Source organism: Phodopus roborovskii, unplaced genomic scaffold (assembly GCF_943737965.1).
Source record: "Phodopus roborovskii unplaced genomic scaffold, PHOROB, whole genome shotgun sequence".
Taxonomy (NCBI): domain Eukaryota; kingdom Metazoa; phylum Chordata; class Mammalia; order Rodentia; family Cricetidae; genus Phodopus; species Phodopus roborovskii.
This window is the reverse complement of record NW_026126624.1, coordinates 1,155,615-1,173,183: the sequence shown is the minus strand read 5'-3', so window position 1 is coordinate 1,173,183 and position 17,569 is coordinate 1,155,615. Positions and strand designations below refer to the sequence as shown.

General features: G+C 42.9%; 1 pseudogene; it reads right to left on the bottom strand.

Annotated features, from left to right (window-relative positions):
• Nucleotides 1–576: 576 nt before the first annotated feature.
• LOC127238067 (glyceraldehyde-3-phosphate dehydrogenase-like) lies at nt 577–15,356 on the bottom strand (annotated as a pseudogene).
• Nucleotides 15,357–17,569: the final 2,213 nt, after the last annotated feature.

Here is a 17,569-nt window from a genome sequence, read left to right as displayed (position 1 = left end):
AGCTTTGGCCTAGAAATCTTGCATTTTTATCGGATCAGTTCCACACACCCAAGTCATCCATAATTCATCTCCTTGCCTTTGATATTGAGATAACCTACTTTAGTCTTTCTTTTCAAGAACCCATCTGAGACAGACCAAACACCACCTTCTGCTCATAGCCAGTTGGCTGGGGACTGTTAAAGTGGTTGTTAGTGCTGATATCGATGCTTAACCTTCCCACAAAACTACACAGCTGTAACTTCAATTAGAGGGTACCAGGCCAAAATTCAACTATCACTATCCACCTTATTTTCCATCAACAGTTAGTGTGGGGGCCAGGGACATGACTAATCTGGTAAGGACACTTATTGAGAATCCTTTCATTTTTAAAATTTAATTTTTTGGGGGGTGCAGTGGACTTTATTGATGTTATTCAAGAGAGTAGGGCTTCCTAAGCCCCCTTGTTATTCCAGGGGTCTGGGATGGAAACTGAGGGAGATACTCAGTATCAGGGGTTGGGACAGGGACTGCTTAGCAGCCAGGACCTCTCTCTTGCTCTCATGTCCTTGTTGGGGTGGGTGGTCCAGGGTGGGCTTCTTATGCCTCGGAGGCCATGTAGGCCATGAGGTCTACTACCCTGTAGCTATAGCTGTATTCATTGTCATACCAGGAAATGAGTTTTACGAAGTTGTCATTGAGAGTAATGCCAGCCCCAGCGTCAAAGGTGGAAGAGTGGGAGTCACTGTTGAAGTCACAGGAGACAACCTGGTCCTCAGTGTGGTCCAGGAAGCCCTTCAGTGGCCCTCAGATGCCCCAGGATGCTCTTCAGTGGCACTCAGATGCCTGCTTCACCACCTTTTTGATGTCTTCATACTTAGCAACTTTCTCCAGGCAACATGTCAGATCCACAGTGGACACATTGTGATAGGAAGGCTATGCCCGTGAGCATTCACCTCTGGGATGACCTTGCCCACAGCCTTGGCAGCACCAGTGGATGCAGGGATAATGTTCTGGGAAGCTCCATGGCCATCAAGCCACAGCTTCCCAGAGGGGCCTTCCACAGTCCTCTTGATAGGAGTGATGGCATGGATTATGGTCACAAGCCCTTCCATAATGCCAAAGTTGTCATGGATGACCTTGGTTGATGGCTAAGCAGTTGGTGGTGCAGGGAGTATTGTTGACAAACTTGACTGAGCTGTCACACTTCTCATGGTTCATACCTATCACAAACATGTGGGCAGCAGCAGAAGGGGCAGAGATGAAGACCCTTTTGGTCCTACCCTTCAAGTGAGAATCCTTTTATAATAAAGGTATTACACCAAAATTCAATCATCAATATATAATACACAACCTTGCTTTCCAGAAAAAGTTAATATGTGTGTGTGTGTGTGTGTGTGTGTGTGTGTGTGCAAGTGTGTGTGCAGGATGGTTCACTGGGTAAGGGTACTTGCGGTGAAGCCTGAGTTTAATCCCTGAATCCCACAAAATAGAAAAAGAAAACCACTTCCTACAAGCTGTCCTCTGACAGCCACATGTGTGCTTGTACATATCCCCACACTGGGTAAATAGATTTATTTTCAAAAGGTAATATGAGTCTGGGGAGACAGTTCAGTGGGTTAAAGCACTTGCCATATAATTGTGAGGACCTGAGTTTGAATCTCCAGAACCATGTAAAAAGCTGAATGCTTACTGTGAGCTCCTGTAATCCCAGTGTCTCCAAGGGCAATGGAAAGTGAAGAATTCCCCTGAAGTTCTCAGCCAGCTAGCCTGGTGTGTGCAGCTGGAAATCAACAAGTAGACCCTGTCTACAGCAAGGTGAAAGGGAGGAGAAGTACTTGAGGTTGTCCTCAGTCATGCAACCCCCTCAATACAGACACACACACACACACACACACACACACACACACACACGGGGGGGGGGAGGTGAGGGAGAGAGAGAGAGAATAAGAACATGTTTTATTTTAAATGGGACATCAGGGCATCAGGGCAATAGGCCAAGAATTAAATTACAACCTTAATGTTTTATTTTCACACTTTGAGTACCCAGAAAGCAATAATTCCTAAAATCATGGAAACTGATCATGCTGAATTAATTACACAGAAAAAATAAGTAATTTTATTTTTAATGTCTTATAACATAAACAGACACACTTATAACTTCAGCCTACAGATAGCATACTTTGTGAGATCATTATTCATTTAAGGCACTAAAAATGGAGGCTGGGGAGGGCTCAATGGTTAAGAGAATTTGCTGCTCTTATAGAGGATTTGGGTTCAGTTCTTAGAATCTGCACGGTGATTGGCTCACAATCATCCATAACTCCAGTACCAAAAGTTCTGACACTTTCTTCTGATCTCCATGTCGTCCAGGCATGCTAGAAGTACGCTTACATGCAGGCAAAACACTCACGCATATAATATAGAAATAAATAGACCTGTTTTTAAAAAAAAACTAAACAAACAAATACTACAGTTATTTGCAAGGAATATTTAAACATAGTTTTGTTTTTGTTTTTTTAAATAAAACAGTACTTCCAGTATTGATTTATATGAGGATGTGTCTCATAATAGAGATCACAAACTACAAATATGAAATATAACTACCTATTACAGCCTGGGGTTTTATAGGAAAACCAACAAAGATGACTTAATCTTTCTCAAGAAAAATAAATTTAGCTTTACAACTTTATAGTATACATTCATATGTAAATTATAAAAGGAAATTTACTAAGCAAGGTGTCATATATTCCAGGCTGGCCTTGTACTTCATATAGATGAAGCAGGCCTTGAATACCTGGACTTCTGCCTCCACCTCCCCAGTGCCTTGCTCTTCTTTCCTTCCTTCCTTCCTTCTTTCCTTCCTTCCTTCCTTCCTTTCCTTTTTTTTCTTTTTTCTTTTTTTCTGTGTTTTGAGACAGAGTTTCACTGTGTAGCTTTGAATCCTGTCCTGGAACTCACTCTGCAGACCAGCCTGGCCTTGAACTCACAGAGATCTGCCTGCCTCTGCCTCCAAAGTTTTCTGTTATTACTTTTTCCTCCACACATTGGTTGATTGATTGATTGATTGATTGATTGATTGATTTTTTGTGTGTGTATGTGTGTGTGCAACAACCTGCAGTAGCTGCTTATCTCCATCTAACACATGGGTTGATCATCAGGCTTGGTGGCAAGCATCCTAACCCAACTGTGGTGATATATTATTTATGATTTATTACAGCTTGCCTTAAGGGCACAGAAAGCAAAGCTAGCCACAAGCTGCAGAACCAGGCAGTGGTGCCACACGCCTTTAATCCCAGGACTCAAGAGACCAGCAGACAAATCTGTTAGTCCACATGGAGCTACAGGAAACGGATTCAGTCCTTAAGAGAAACAGCTCACAGAAAGATGATCTCAGCACTTGGGATCACACACATTTATTTCCAGAATTTGAGAGGTATAAAAAGAAGAAGGGAAGTTAGTCTTAGAGATTTTTATTTTCCAGTCTCGCTGAGGAGAGGACAGCCCTTTTAGCTTGAGGTAAAGGTAAGACCTAGGGGACAGCTGCTTTGTTTTTTTTTTTTTTTTTTTATCTTCAGCTTGAAGCTTGAACCCTATTCTCAGTCACTAGGTTTTTATTACTGGTGCTACACCTCTCTTCTGGAAAACCTTAATACAATTTAATGTCAAACACTTGTTTTCTCGAGTCAGGAGCTCAATAATGTAACCCAAGCTAGACTCAAGCTTTTACCTCTCTTAAGTGCTGGGGTTAGACATATGTGTTCTTATTCTTGTCTTCTAAATGTTTATTGGTTGAGACAGGTTGAAAGTTTGTTCCATCTTTGGATCCAAGCTTTACAGTATTATTTCTCTACACACTATATGTTTATTATTTTAGAGATGGGAATTGAATTTGGGGTATTGCACATGCCAAGTGTGTCCTTCACTGTTAAGGCATCCGCCTAGCCCTGAACTATATATTGTAGTTACTTTTAAAAACTTATTGTATGTGTATGGGTGATTTGTCTGCATATATGTTTGTTTACCACATGTGTACCTAGTGCCCTTAGAAGCTAGACTATGGTGTTGGATCCCTTGGGATCAGAGTTACATATGGTTGTAAACTGCCAATGGAATGCTTGGAATCAGATCTGGATTCTCTACAAGAACATGAAAATGCTCTTAACCACTGGGCTGTATTTCCAGTATGTATTAGAGTTTTAAGAAGCTCAATGGAGCCAGGTGGTAGTGGCATACACCTTTAATCCCAGCACTCGGGATGCAGAGGTAAGCCTGGTCTACTGAGTGAGTTCCAGGACAGTCTCCAAAACTACAGAGAAACCTTGTGTTGAAAAACAAAACAAAATAAAATAGAAATTAGAAACTCATGCAGAAGTTCCATGTCACTCATGAGGAAGAATTCCTTCTTAGGAAACCTTGGGTTTTCTTGAAGGCCCTCAGCCTTTGACTGATTCCATGAAACCTTATGGCACTATGGAGGATAATCTTCATTAATTGTCAATATTGAACTATCAGTCACAAGCACAAAATGCCTTCACAGCTATTGAAATGAATTCTTTCTTTCCTCATATCGCACAAACAGAAGCGTCATCCTTTAAAGACCCTTCACATCCTGTGTTTCAGAGACTCTGAGGGCCTGCCAATAGTATTTGTAGCTTCAATTCTAATTGGTTTTAATAATAAAAACCCAGAGTCAGATGTAGGGGTTAAAGCTGAAAGACCAGAGAAGCAGAATAGCCAACCACTAGTTCTTACCTCTACTGACTCCTCAGACTGTCCCTAGGAATCTTTATACTGAATGCTGTCTCTATGAAGTGTCAGACTGAACTAAACTTCTGTTTCTTCCCTCCTTGTATTTCTCTCACTGCCAAGCCATATCCCTTCCTGTCTCCACAAAGTACTGGGATTGAAGTTGTGAGCGACCACTGCCTAGTTCTGTTTTTCTTTTAGACTGGATCAATTTTGTGTAGCCCAGGGTGGCCTTGAACTCACAGAGACCTGACCGCCTCTGTCTCTCAAGTGCTAGTATTAAAGGTGTGTGCCACCATTGTCTGGCCTCTACAGCTAACCAGTGGCTATCTTGGCACTCACTCAGATCTTCAGGCAAGCTATATTTGTTAAAGCACAAACAAAAACATTACCACAAATATTCACTTACAAGCTCAGCCACTGCCAGAATATTCCTGAGGCTAGTATACAAGTGTCTAATATTAAAATCTAATACTCAGATTGCAGTAAGTTCCATTGTAGGAAGTAGAATCACAATGTGCATGGCTTGAACACCATGGTTCCCAGAGTTTCAGATGAAAGAGGACATGTGAATGTGGTCAGGTATCTATTCCCTGGAGGTGCAATCAAGCAAGTTTTAGCTAACGTCAGTTTGTACCATGTTAGTCTTGGGAGGACAAAGTGGGCCTTGGAAAGGGGAGGGCTGGAGGTATTAGTTGACCAGGGTAGCACTAAATCAGAAGGTGATAATGGAACCAGATGGGAGACTACAGTGGCAACTAGCCAGGTCATAGAGGAGAGAGGTGAGCACCATGCTGCTTTGGCGATGGAGTATGGTTTATATAAAAAGTGAAACAAAGGTCTGTCCTCCACTGGCACTGGCAAGGATTGGGGTGGGAGTGTCTGTCAGTCCTATATCCCATTTTGGTGTTTGTTTTGTTTTTTTCAGACAGAGTCTCACTGTATAGTTCTGGCTGTCCTGGAACTAGCTTTGTAGGCCAGGCTCAGAGATCTGTCTGCCTCTGTCTCCTGAGTGCTGGGATCAAAGGTGTATGTATGCACCATGGCCAGGCTGTTTTGTTTGCCTGAGACCGAGTCTTACTATGTAGTTTTGGCTGGCCTAGGATTCAATACGTATGTAGTTAGGTTGGCCTCAAACTCACAGACATTTGCCTGCCTCTGGAATGCTGGGACCAAAGGGTTGTACCACCATCCCTGTTCTATTTCAGGTTCTTGTCTGTGATGAAGAAAGAAAGTTGGACCTGTTTACCTCTCAACCTATTCACTAAGACAGCTCAGTCCTCAGGTTTATGAGACTAACTTTTTTTTCCCTCCATGACAGGGTTTCTCTGTGAAGCCCTGGCTGTCCTGGAACTTGCCTTGTAGACCAGGCTGGCCTTGAACCCACAGAAATCCTCCTGCCTCTGCCTTCCAAGTGCTGGGATCAATGGCAAGCACTACCACCGCTTGGCTCAAGACTAACTTTTTAATTGTTTTTGACAGATTCTCACATATCATAGGCTATCCTTGAGCTTGCTAAGTAAGTAGCTAAGAATGACCTTGAGTTTCTGATAATTTACATAGCAAGTTGGAGGCCATTTTGAATATGTAAGGCCTGGTCTCAAAATTTCAAACCTCTCCCACCCCAAATAAACAAAAAAGATTACTACAGCTCTTTGGTATGCATTTTGGAGGACAGAAGGTCCACGATGACAGAGAGATCTTTTCTTTTTATGGTTTATTTATTTTTGTATGTCTATGAGTGTCTACCTAAATGTGTGTACATGTAACACATGTGCATAAAAACAGACACAATCACACACAGCTAATGGGAATGTGATATGGCACAGCCCTTTGGAGGGGAATTGGGCAAGATTGAGCAAAATCACATGTCCATTCCCCCTTTTGATTCGGTACTCTCTCCCTAAGAATTTATTGCAGAGTTCTGTTAGAAAAACATTTCAATAGCTGGGCGTGATGTAGGGTATACATCTGTAATCCCAGTGCTGGGAGGCAGAACTGGGATAGTCACTGCAAGCTCCATCCTAGCCAGGGCTACAGAGTAAACCCTACCTGAAAGAAGAAGATGAAAAGGAGGAAGAGGAAGAGCATCATCATCACCATCATCAGTATCAGCATCATCAGCATCATCATCAGTAGCAGCAGCAGCAGCAGGAGAGAAAACTTAGGTTTTAAGTAAGGTCATTAGTAGATGGTCATGACCTCAGTTCCCAGTCCAGCAATCTGGCTCCAATGTTCTCCCCTCCATTATGCTACGGCATCTCTGAAAAATGTGCACTGACCCTCGTCCCCAGTCACACTCCCCTTTATCAGATCCAGGGAACACCAGGACAGTTTGTCAGTTCTCATAGGTCCTGAATAGCCATATTCACAGTAATGGCTATCTGAGCCACAAAATTTGATGCATTTTAGGAATTCTTTAAAGGTAGATGCATGAAGCCAGTGTGGTGGCACTTGCCTATACATCCAGCATTGAGACACGGAGGCAGAAGGATCAGGAGTTCAAGGTCACAGACACACCAACACAATTACAAAGAATCTCCTAAGTGATTTGAAATCCAGTCAAGTTGATAATGAAGAATAGCCATTACAATGCTCAAAGCCTAAATGAGAGGATAAACATCAGAACATATAGATAAAAATTACAATAGAGGAGAATATGACCAAAACAAAACCAAAATAAAGTCATATGAGAAAGATGTCAGCTTATTCAAAGTTGTGATTACATCCTTTAAACAAGTCTTCGATGCCTGGAAAGAGAGGAGACAAAAAAAAAAAAAAAAAAAATCTCCATCAGCTGGGTCCAGTAATCTTATAATTTATGTAAAGAATGTAGACAGAAGACTTGGGGTAGAGTTCAGTAAGTCCAAGAAGTGTGGAGTCTGTTCAGGGCCACTCTGACAGCATAGACTTGGCTTCACACCTTTTACCAAGGTGGATCGATCTAGGCATTTTAGCTGCTCTGAAGTTTCTGAAGGTTCCAGTTTTGTCTGATCTAGGGGTTCACTGTGGGTTTGCTAATACCCACTCACAGAGGCAGTGTGAGTTAGGCTGCTTCACACCACCAGCCTCATTAACTGCCACACATTACCATGTACATTACCACCCTCTATGTGTACATTACCACCCTCTGTGTGTACATTACCACATTGTGTGTACATTACCACCCTCTGTGTGTACATTACCACCCTCTGTGTGTACATTACCACCCTCTGTGTGTACATTACCACATTGTGTGTATATTACCACATTGTGTGTACATTACCACCCTCTGTGTGTACATTACCACCCTCTGTGTGTACATTACCACATTGTGTGTACATTACCACCCTCTGTGTGTACATTATCACCCTCTGTGTGTACATTACCACCCTCTGTGTGTACATTACCACCCTCTGTGTGTACATTACCACATTGTGTGTACATTACCACCCTCTGTGTGTACATTACCACCCTCTGTGTGTACATTACCACCCTCTGTGTGTACATTACCACCCTCTGTGTGTACATTACCACCCTCTGTGTGTACATTACCACATTGTGTGTACATTACCACCCTCTGTGTGTACATTACCACCCTCTGTGTGTACATTACCACATTGTGTGTACATTACCACCCTCTGTGTGTACATTATCACCCTCTGTGTGTACATTACCACCCTCTGTGTGTACATTACCACATTGTGTGTACATTACCACCCTCTGTGTGTACATTACCACCCTCTGTGTGTACATTACCACATTGTGTGTACATTACCACCCTCTGTGTGTACATTACCACCCTCTGTGTGTACATTACCACCCTCTGTGTGTACATTACCACATTGTGTGTACATTACCACCCTCTGTGTGTACATTACCACCCTCTGTGTGTACATTACCACCCTCTGTGTGTACATTACCACATTGTGTGTACATTACCACCCTCTGTGTGTACATTACCACCCTCTGTGTGTACATTACCACCCTCTGTGTGTACATTACCACATTGTGTGTATATTACCACCCTCTGTGTGTACATTACCACCCTCTGTGTGTACATTACCACCCTCTGTGTGTACATTACCACATTGTGTGTATATTACCACCCTCTGTGTGTACATTACCACCCTCTGTGTGTACATTACCACCCTCTGTGTGTATATTACCACATTGTGTTTATATTACCACCCTCTGTGTGTGCATTACCACCCTCTGTGTGTACATTACCACCCTCTGTGTGTACATTACCACATTGTGTGTACATTACCACCCTCTGTGTGTACATTACCACATTGTGTGTACATTACCACCCTCTGTGTGTACATTACCACCCTCTGTGTGTACATTACCACCCTCTGTGTGTACATTACCACCCTCTGTGTGTATATTACCACATTGTGTGTGTATTCCACCCTCTGTGTGTGCATTACCACCCTCTGTGTGTGCATTACCACCCTCTGTGTGTACATTACCACCCTCTGTGTGTACATTACCACCCTCTGTGTGTACATTACCACCCTCTGTGTGTACATTACCACCCTCTGTGTGTACATTACCACCCTCTGTGTGTATATTACCACATTGTGTGTACATTACCACATTGTGTGTACATTACCACCCTCTGTGTGTACATTACCACATTGTGTGTACATTACCACCCTCTGTGTGTACATTACCACCCTCTGTGTGTACATTACCACCCTCTGTGTGTACATTACCACCCTCTGTGTGTATATTACCACATTGTGTGTATATTACCACCCTCTGTGTGTGCATTACCACCCTCTGTGTGTGCATTACCACCCTCTGTGTGTACATTACCACCCTCTGTGTGTACATTACCACCCTCTGTGTGTACATTACCACCCTCTGTGTGTACATTACCACCCTCTGTGTGTACATTACCACCCTCTGTGTGTATATTACCACATTGTGTGTACATTACCACCCTCTGTGTGTACATTACCACCCTCTGTGTGTACATTACCACATTGTGTGTACATTACCACATTGTGTGTACATTACCACCCTCTGTGTGTACATTACCACATTGTGTGTACATTACCACCCTCTGTGTGTACATTACCACCCTCTGTGTGTACATTACCACCCTCTGTGTGTACATTACCACCCTCTGTGTGTATATTACCACATTGTGTGTATATTACCACCCTCTGTGTGTGCATTACCACCCTCTGTGTGTGCATTACCACCCTCTGTGTGTACATTACCACCCTCTGTGTGTACATTACCACCCTCTGTGTGTACATTACCACCCTCTGTGTGTACATTACCACCCTCTGTGTGTACATTACCACCCTCTGTGTGTATATTACCACATTGTGTGTACATTACCACATTGTGTGTACATTACCACCCTCTGTGTGTACATTACCACCCTCTGTGTGTACATTACCACATTGTGTGTACATTACCACCCTCTGTGTGTACATTATCACCCTCTGTGTGTACATTACCACCCTCTGTGTGTACATTACCACATTGTGTGTATATTACCACCCTCTGTGTGTACATTACCACCTTCTGTGTGTACATTACCACCCTCTGTGTGTATATTACCACATTGTGTGTATATTACCACCCTCTGTGTGTACATTACCACCCTCTGTGTGTACATTACCACCCTCTGTGTGTATATTACCACATTGTGTGTATATTACCACCCTCTGTGTGTGCATTACCACCCTCTGTGTGTGCATTACCACCCTCTGTGTGTACATTACCAGCCTCTGTGTGTACATTACCAGCCTCTGTGTGTACATTACCATTCTCTCTGTGTACATTACTATCCTCTGTGTATATATTACCACCCTCTCTCCATGTGGCGTACTACTGCTTGACAGATTCTTTTTTGTTTTGTTGGTTGGTTGTTTTTGTTTTTTAATGGTAATTTTTTTCTTTGAGATAGGGTGTCATGTAGCCCAGACCTGACTCAAACTGGCTAGGTTACCAAAGGATGGCCTTGAACTTCTGATCCTCCTGATCTCCTACCTCCTAAATGCTAGGATTACAGGCATGTATCACCATATTGCCTCAGTGTAATATTGGAAAAGCTAAAATTAGCTGAGTGGTGGTGGCGCATGCCAGTAGTCCCAGTACTAGGGAGGCAGAGGCAGGTGGCTCTCTGAGTTGGAGGCCATTTTGGCCTACATAGTGATATCCAGGACAGCTGGGAAAACACACACCCTGTCCTGAAATAATAAAGAAAAAAAAAGTTAAAATTATTGTCATTATACTCCGGATTAACAAAAACCCAAACTACAAATGATGATCTGGCATGGAGTCATTGATAGAGCTCCTGCTTAGCATTTACGACATTTGTGCAACTGGAGATTTGTTTCCTGTTAGTCCCTCAGGTCATCTCATTTCCTTGTAGACAGGCTTATGAGGCTAGAGATGGGGTGTGGAGTAGCCAATGTGGGGCTTTCTAGACAGTCATGTTTGTGGTTATGCAGGAGGATCCGAGCCTTCCTGGGGTCTGATAGGCAAGAAGAAGCTATTGTAGGATTGAATCCTAAAGCTGATGATGCCAGGCCAGGCATTGCTGGATGCTGGATGGCCTGTAGCCACTTTCTTCCTGGCATCACACTTGGTAAGGAGAAACACTTATAAGGAATCAGTCAGTGCTGTGTGTTGGGAATGGGAAAAGCCCAAATAAAATTCACAGGATTGAGACTTCTAGTTGGCTCGTCTGGGACTATTACATAACATGCCAGCATTCCAGAGCATCTACTAGAGCACCAGGGGCAAGATCTATTTTTTTTGATAACTGACATACAAGGTGTGTCCTAATTTTAGGAAGCTCCAAGAAACAGAAACCTGTATTTAACCAAAGACTGATATTCATTTGTGACTTGCTTTCTTGCTGCTTTTGCGCCTTGAGACAGGGTCCTTGTAGCCCAGGCTAATCTCAAACTTGGTGTACACTGATCTACTTGCCTCCACTTCCCAAGTGCTAACAATTATAAACATATCTAACTCAGCTTTGATGATTTACTATGGGTAATTTATGTTGGAGGTCATCCAGTATCAAATTCACTCTAATCAACTGCACAGAACTTGTCTGGCAATTGGTAGGTATATAATGTCTTGTTGAGTCATTTTGATATAGTAAATAAATGTTCAGTTAATTACTTGATCATCTACAACTATGCCCTAAAAGTAAACAAAACTTAAGTCAAGCCCTCTACCTGCAGAGAAGCTAATTGGAGTCTATTTAGGGAGATATCATCTTTGCAACTAAGTATATACATAATAACTCATGATGAGAGCCAGTTGAGTAGCAAACATCTTAGACATTAACTCACAGAAACTCTCAAGAGAGAAAGCAATTATTTCAGAAAAGAGTAAACAGAACAGTTTACAGGAACTAGTCTTGGAGGACAGACTCTGAGCTGGAGAAGTGAGTAGTGCACATTTAGGGGCTGAGAGGAAAGCCTTGCAAAGAGGTGGTCAGATGCCAGCAAAGACATCAGGAGAATGACACCATCAGTCTGGCTGTGGCCAGAATAGCTACTGCTTCCGAAAGCTGGCAAGGCACTGGTCTGACATGTAAAGGTGACCTTTGTGTGTCTAGACACTTAAGAATGAGACTTTAACCCTTTCAGAACAGTATCTGGGGCTGCTTTTCTCTTACACAGAGGCCTGGAAGTCAATCTGGTGCGTGACTAGAAACACATTTTCTGAAGTGGTCAGTAGTAGGAAAGGCCATGCAATGTCAGGAGCTCCATGAACTGAGAGCTAAAAAAACATGAGTGGTCAATGTCAAATGCAAGAGAAAGGTCAAAGGGTAAGAAATGGTTAAGACTGATGGATGAAGGGCTGGAGAGATGGCATAGTGGTTAAGAGCATTGGTTGCTCTTTCAGAGGACACTGGTTCAATCCCAGCACTCACATGGTGGCTCATAAACATCTGAAACTCCAGTTCTAGGGGATCTGATGCTCCTACTGATTTTCAAGGGCACCAGAAACTTAGACACACATATATGCAAAACACTCATACACATAATATAAAATAAATCTAACTTAAAAAAAAAAGACTTATGTAGCTTAGCTGATTGCTTATTTAGCATGTTCAAGGCCCTGTTGGATTTTCCCAGGGCTGCATAAACTGGACATTGTAAAGCCTACCTATATATAACCCTGGTGCTCAGAAGGTGGAGGCAGGGCAGGAGGATTTGAAGTTCAGTACCATCTTTGAAAGACCTGCAAAGCATGGACCTTCACGCTCCCACTCAGGAAAGGCGACATCCCAAATCACTCATGAGAAGCGGTCTTGATGCAAATAGCATGAGGAATTTTTATTCCAAGTGCACTGGGGTCCACAGTCATATGCCATGCAGGGGTAGAGGACTGAGGACCTCGAGGGCAGAATTGAGATAGCTTTTATAGGATTTACATCAAAGCTAGCAAGGCCAGTTTCAAAGCTAGCCTGTTATTTTCACTAGGCCTAAAAGCAAGGTCATGGGATAGTTCAAAACTTGGAATGGTTAATAAGGTTTCCTAGGTTACAGAGATTTCATAGAGTACACAGTTTTTACGGGGGGTGGGGTGGGGGTGGGGGTGGATTGTTTAGCGCACCTGCAAGGTTAGGGGGTTTTCTTTCCCTAGGACCAGCGGGCTCAGTGGCCTTGTCCTTGTGCGGCTGGGAGAATGTACTCTCCAGTCAGGGAGTTACCTATATCTATTGGCAGAGGCACCTGTTCTTTCTAGTTTTTCCTTCTTGCCATGAGTCCTGTCTCTTTTAGTTATTAATTTTCTTTGTAGACAGGATGACCCATAACAATTCCCAGACTGTTGTTGTGTATAACAACATTCTTCATAAACTAGGTGGTTATGAATAATAATAATTTCCAGAAACCAGTCATCTTGACCAAGCTATTACATGTGTTTTTCTTTTTTCCTGGGCTTTTCATGCAGCGAGGGTGATTTTTAAATACATGCTGATGAACTTTTTTTTTTTTTAAATTTCTAACTTTTAGTGGTCATTAGAGAGTTAGGCTCTATTTTCATCCTTTCATCTTCAGCTGCATCAAGTTCTAAGCCAGCCTGAGACACATAAGATCCTATCTCAGAAATGTAAAATCAGAGTCTGATGAAATGGCTCAGTGGGAAAAGGCACTTGCCACACAGGTCTGATGACCTGAATTTGATCCCCAGATGCCATGACTTCTAAAAGTTGCCCTCTAATCTCCACATGTGCCTACATTCCCACAGTGGCTCTGCCTTAATCTACTATTTCAGCAGCAATTGCATTGTCACTCAAGATCCCTCCCAATGACTTCCATTGTGTCTCTCTAACTCTTCCCGATGCCCTCTGATGCTCTATGATTACTTTCTGTCACTAATTGCTAACTCAGTCCCCTGACCCATTTATTTAATTAATGCAAATGCTAACTCAGGATTCACAATGTGATAGAATATCCACCAATATTGCATTTATCAATAGGTCATTTATTTTTACTGTTGAATAGTGGTCTGTCTTTATTAATGTACCATTTGTGTAAATTCCTAGGAACAGGACCATATAACCGGAAGGTTTATAGAAAAAAAATTGCATGTTTCAACTAATTTAAGAATTTCCATTGTTCTCACTTAAATATGCGTCATGAATTGTTTATTCTTTCTCTTGCTCTCACTAATGTTCATATTAATTTGTGTGTGTGTGTGTGTGTGTGTGTGTGTGTGTGTGTGTGTGTGTGTGTGTGACTGGGTTTCTCTGTGTAGCCCCAGCTGTCATGGAACTGGCTCTGTAGACCAAGCTAGTCTTGAACACCACCACACCTGGCTTTTTTGTTGTTGTTGTTGTTTGGATGGGCTAGGGGGCTCTGTCTTGCCCTCTTGGATGACCAGCTCCATCTTTTCAATTCAGATTGATCACTGGGGCCTACCTAGATGTCCCCTCATGGCACCAAGGCCTGGGATTGATTGGATCAAACAATAAGCTTGGGCAAAAAGAACCCTTGTCTCATTGGTGCCCTGGCTCTCAAAGTCAAGACCCTTTTGCCAGATGCAAAAAACCCTGTTCTTGATTAGCAGTGGTGACTCATGCCTTTAGTACTAGCACTTGGGAGGATGAGGTAGATGGATCTCTGAGTTCAAGATCAGCCTGATCTACAGAGTGAGTTCCAGGACAGCCAGGACTACACTGAGATATTCTGTATCAATAAACCAAAGCCAACAGCAGAAAATTCTGTTCCTTGAAGTTTGTTTTAGGTATGTAAATCTGGCCCTGGTATTCTAGGTTGAGTTCTAGCACCATGAGCCAGTTGAGTTGTTTCTTGAAATATCTATTTTAGTTTATGTGTATGAGTGTTTGCTTGAATGTATACCCTGTTCATGTCTGGCACTCACAGAGGCCAGGAAATGGCATTAGATCCCCTGGAATTGGAGTGATAGATGGTTTTGAGTTCATCATGTAGTTTCTGAGAACCCAACCTCAACACTCTGCAAAAACTGCAAATGTTCTTGAATGTTGAGCCATTTCTATAGTCTGTCATCTGTCCATCCATCCATCCATCCATCCATCCATCTATCTATCTATCTGCAGTGTATGTGTGGATATATGTGTACATGCTTGTGCTCACCCAGATTCCTGAGGAGGACACTGGGGAGTCCTGCTCTATCATTCTCTATCTTGTTCCCTTTAGAGAGGGTCTCTTACTGAACCTGGAGCTAGGCTGGCAACCAGCAAGCTCCAGAGATCATTATGCTACTGTTTCTTACAGCACTGTGGTCACAGCACTCATGGCCATACCTGGCTTTAGCATGGGTGCTAGGAATCTAAACTCAGGTCCTCGTGCTAGAACAGAAAGTGCTTACCTGCTCAGTCACCTCCCCAGTTCCTGGAGTTTTTCTGTGGTCTCTGTGCTTACTAAGAAGAAATAATGAAGAAATGATGAAGTTGTCCAGCTTCTGTTGCTAGGGAAACAAGGACATGATGGCTTCTAGCTCTCACTTTTATGCTCTCCTGTACTCTTTGCTCTAGGAGAAGCTTCTTTTCATCTGGGCACATTCAGAGGTGGGACAGTCTGTGTAGGTGAGAAACAAAGGCCTCTTGCCAATAGCCTTGAGCATGAGCCATCTTGGGAGCAGGTCTCCTAGTCTCAGTAGAGCCATCAGATGGCAGCAGCCCTGGGGACATTTGGATTACAAGCTCATAAGAGGCCCTGTATCAGAACCACAACAGCAAGGTGTTCCTGAACTTCTGAGTAGGAGAACTGCATGTGAGATAGTGCATGCAAATAATGGCATTTGGCAATGCATTTTGAGGTTGTTTTTCATACAGAATAGCAGATAACATGTTGGTTCTCGTTTGCAATAAAAGAATTAGTATTAACGCCCAGCTCCTGTTCTTTCACGTGAGACTCTGGGACAGGAGGCAGTTTTGACATTCTTTGTTGGGATGCTTTCTATAAGCTTTAGCATTTATTTCTCATGGTATTCTTTGCCTCTTGGTCCCTCTACCCACTGGTCACTCTGAGTCCTCACAGACACGTGACAGCCAACTACTTTGAGTTAATATGGTGGGAACAAAACACCAGGCAGGAAGTCCCCTTGGGCACACTTAGTGGGGTTGAAGTGTTGCTTCTCTGTCTCTCCCATTTCACAGGGCTGCTTTTCCTCAAATGCTGTAGAGTTAAATCAGTTTGGTTTTGCCTTAGGTCCTCCTTTTTTAAGTTCTAATGCCTTGATTTATTTTTCTCTAGTGTTTTGAATCAAACTTCGAGCATTCTAGGTGTATTAGTTAGCTTTCTACTGCTGTGATAAAACATCAAGAGTTTATGGTTAGGTTATACCACTTAGGGAAGTCAAGGCAGCAACTTAGGGCAGAGATCTGGAGGCAAGAAATAAAACAGAAGCCATTGGGGACACTGCTTCTGGGCTTGCTCTCCATGGCTCCCTAAGCTTGTTTTCTTTTATAGCCCTGGACTACTTGCCCAGGGATGACACCACCCACAGTGTGCTGGGTCCTTCCAATATCAACCCACATCAACCACAGATTTGCCTACAAAGCCAATTTGATAGAGGCACTTTGTTCATTGATGATTTCTCTTCCCAGATGACCTAACTTGTGTCAAGTTGACAAACAAACAAAACAGACAAAAAACAAGCAGCACATTAAGCTCTACTACTCAGCCACATCCCATGATTTATCACTCTCAGGCTGCAGTTGGACTTCAGCTTTCTGGCAACTTACTGGAACCTGTCCTGGGCAATGTCTTAAGGGAACTTTGGGTGCAACATCATTAGACAGGAAAACAACAGAAGGAAGTTGTTGGGACAGGAATGTGACCAGGACTTTCTCTGCTGTTTTTATCTGTGTCAGTTGTGGGGGACAACTGAAACTCCTCAATTGAGCCAAGTGAGTTTGAGGAAAAAAGAGGTAATTTTGTCAATGCATCATTCAAGACAGGTTTTGATCAGGCTAGAAGTCAGGGCAAGTTCCTCAGGTAGAAAGGAAGAGCAGTGAGAGGGGACCATGTTCCTTCGTTGGTATGTCTTCTGAGTGATGCTGATCAGTTCTCTCTCTCCTCAGAGCACAGCTGACACCAGGATCTCCTGCCCCATCTTCCCAGAGTTCTACTTTCTTTCTACAAGAGTTCTGGTCTTCTGATTTCAACTCCCTCTATTGTTAGTACATCCCTGTGTGTGTGTGTGTGTGTGTGTGTGTGTGTGTGTGTGTGTGTGTGTGTGTGTGTGAGACCATGCTCCAGCTTGTGTATGGAAGTCAGAGGACAACTTGTCTATTCTATCCTTCTACCATGTGCGTTTTAGGGATCTAACTCAGGTGGACAGGATTTGTTGGCAAGCGCCTTTACCTATTGAGCCATCTCCCTGA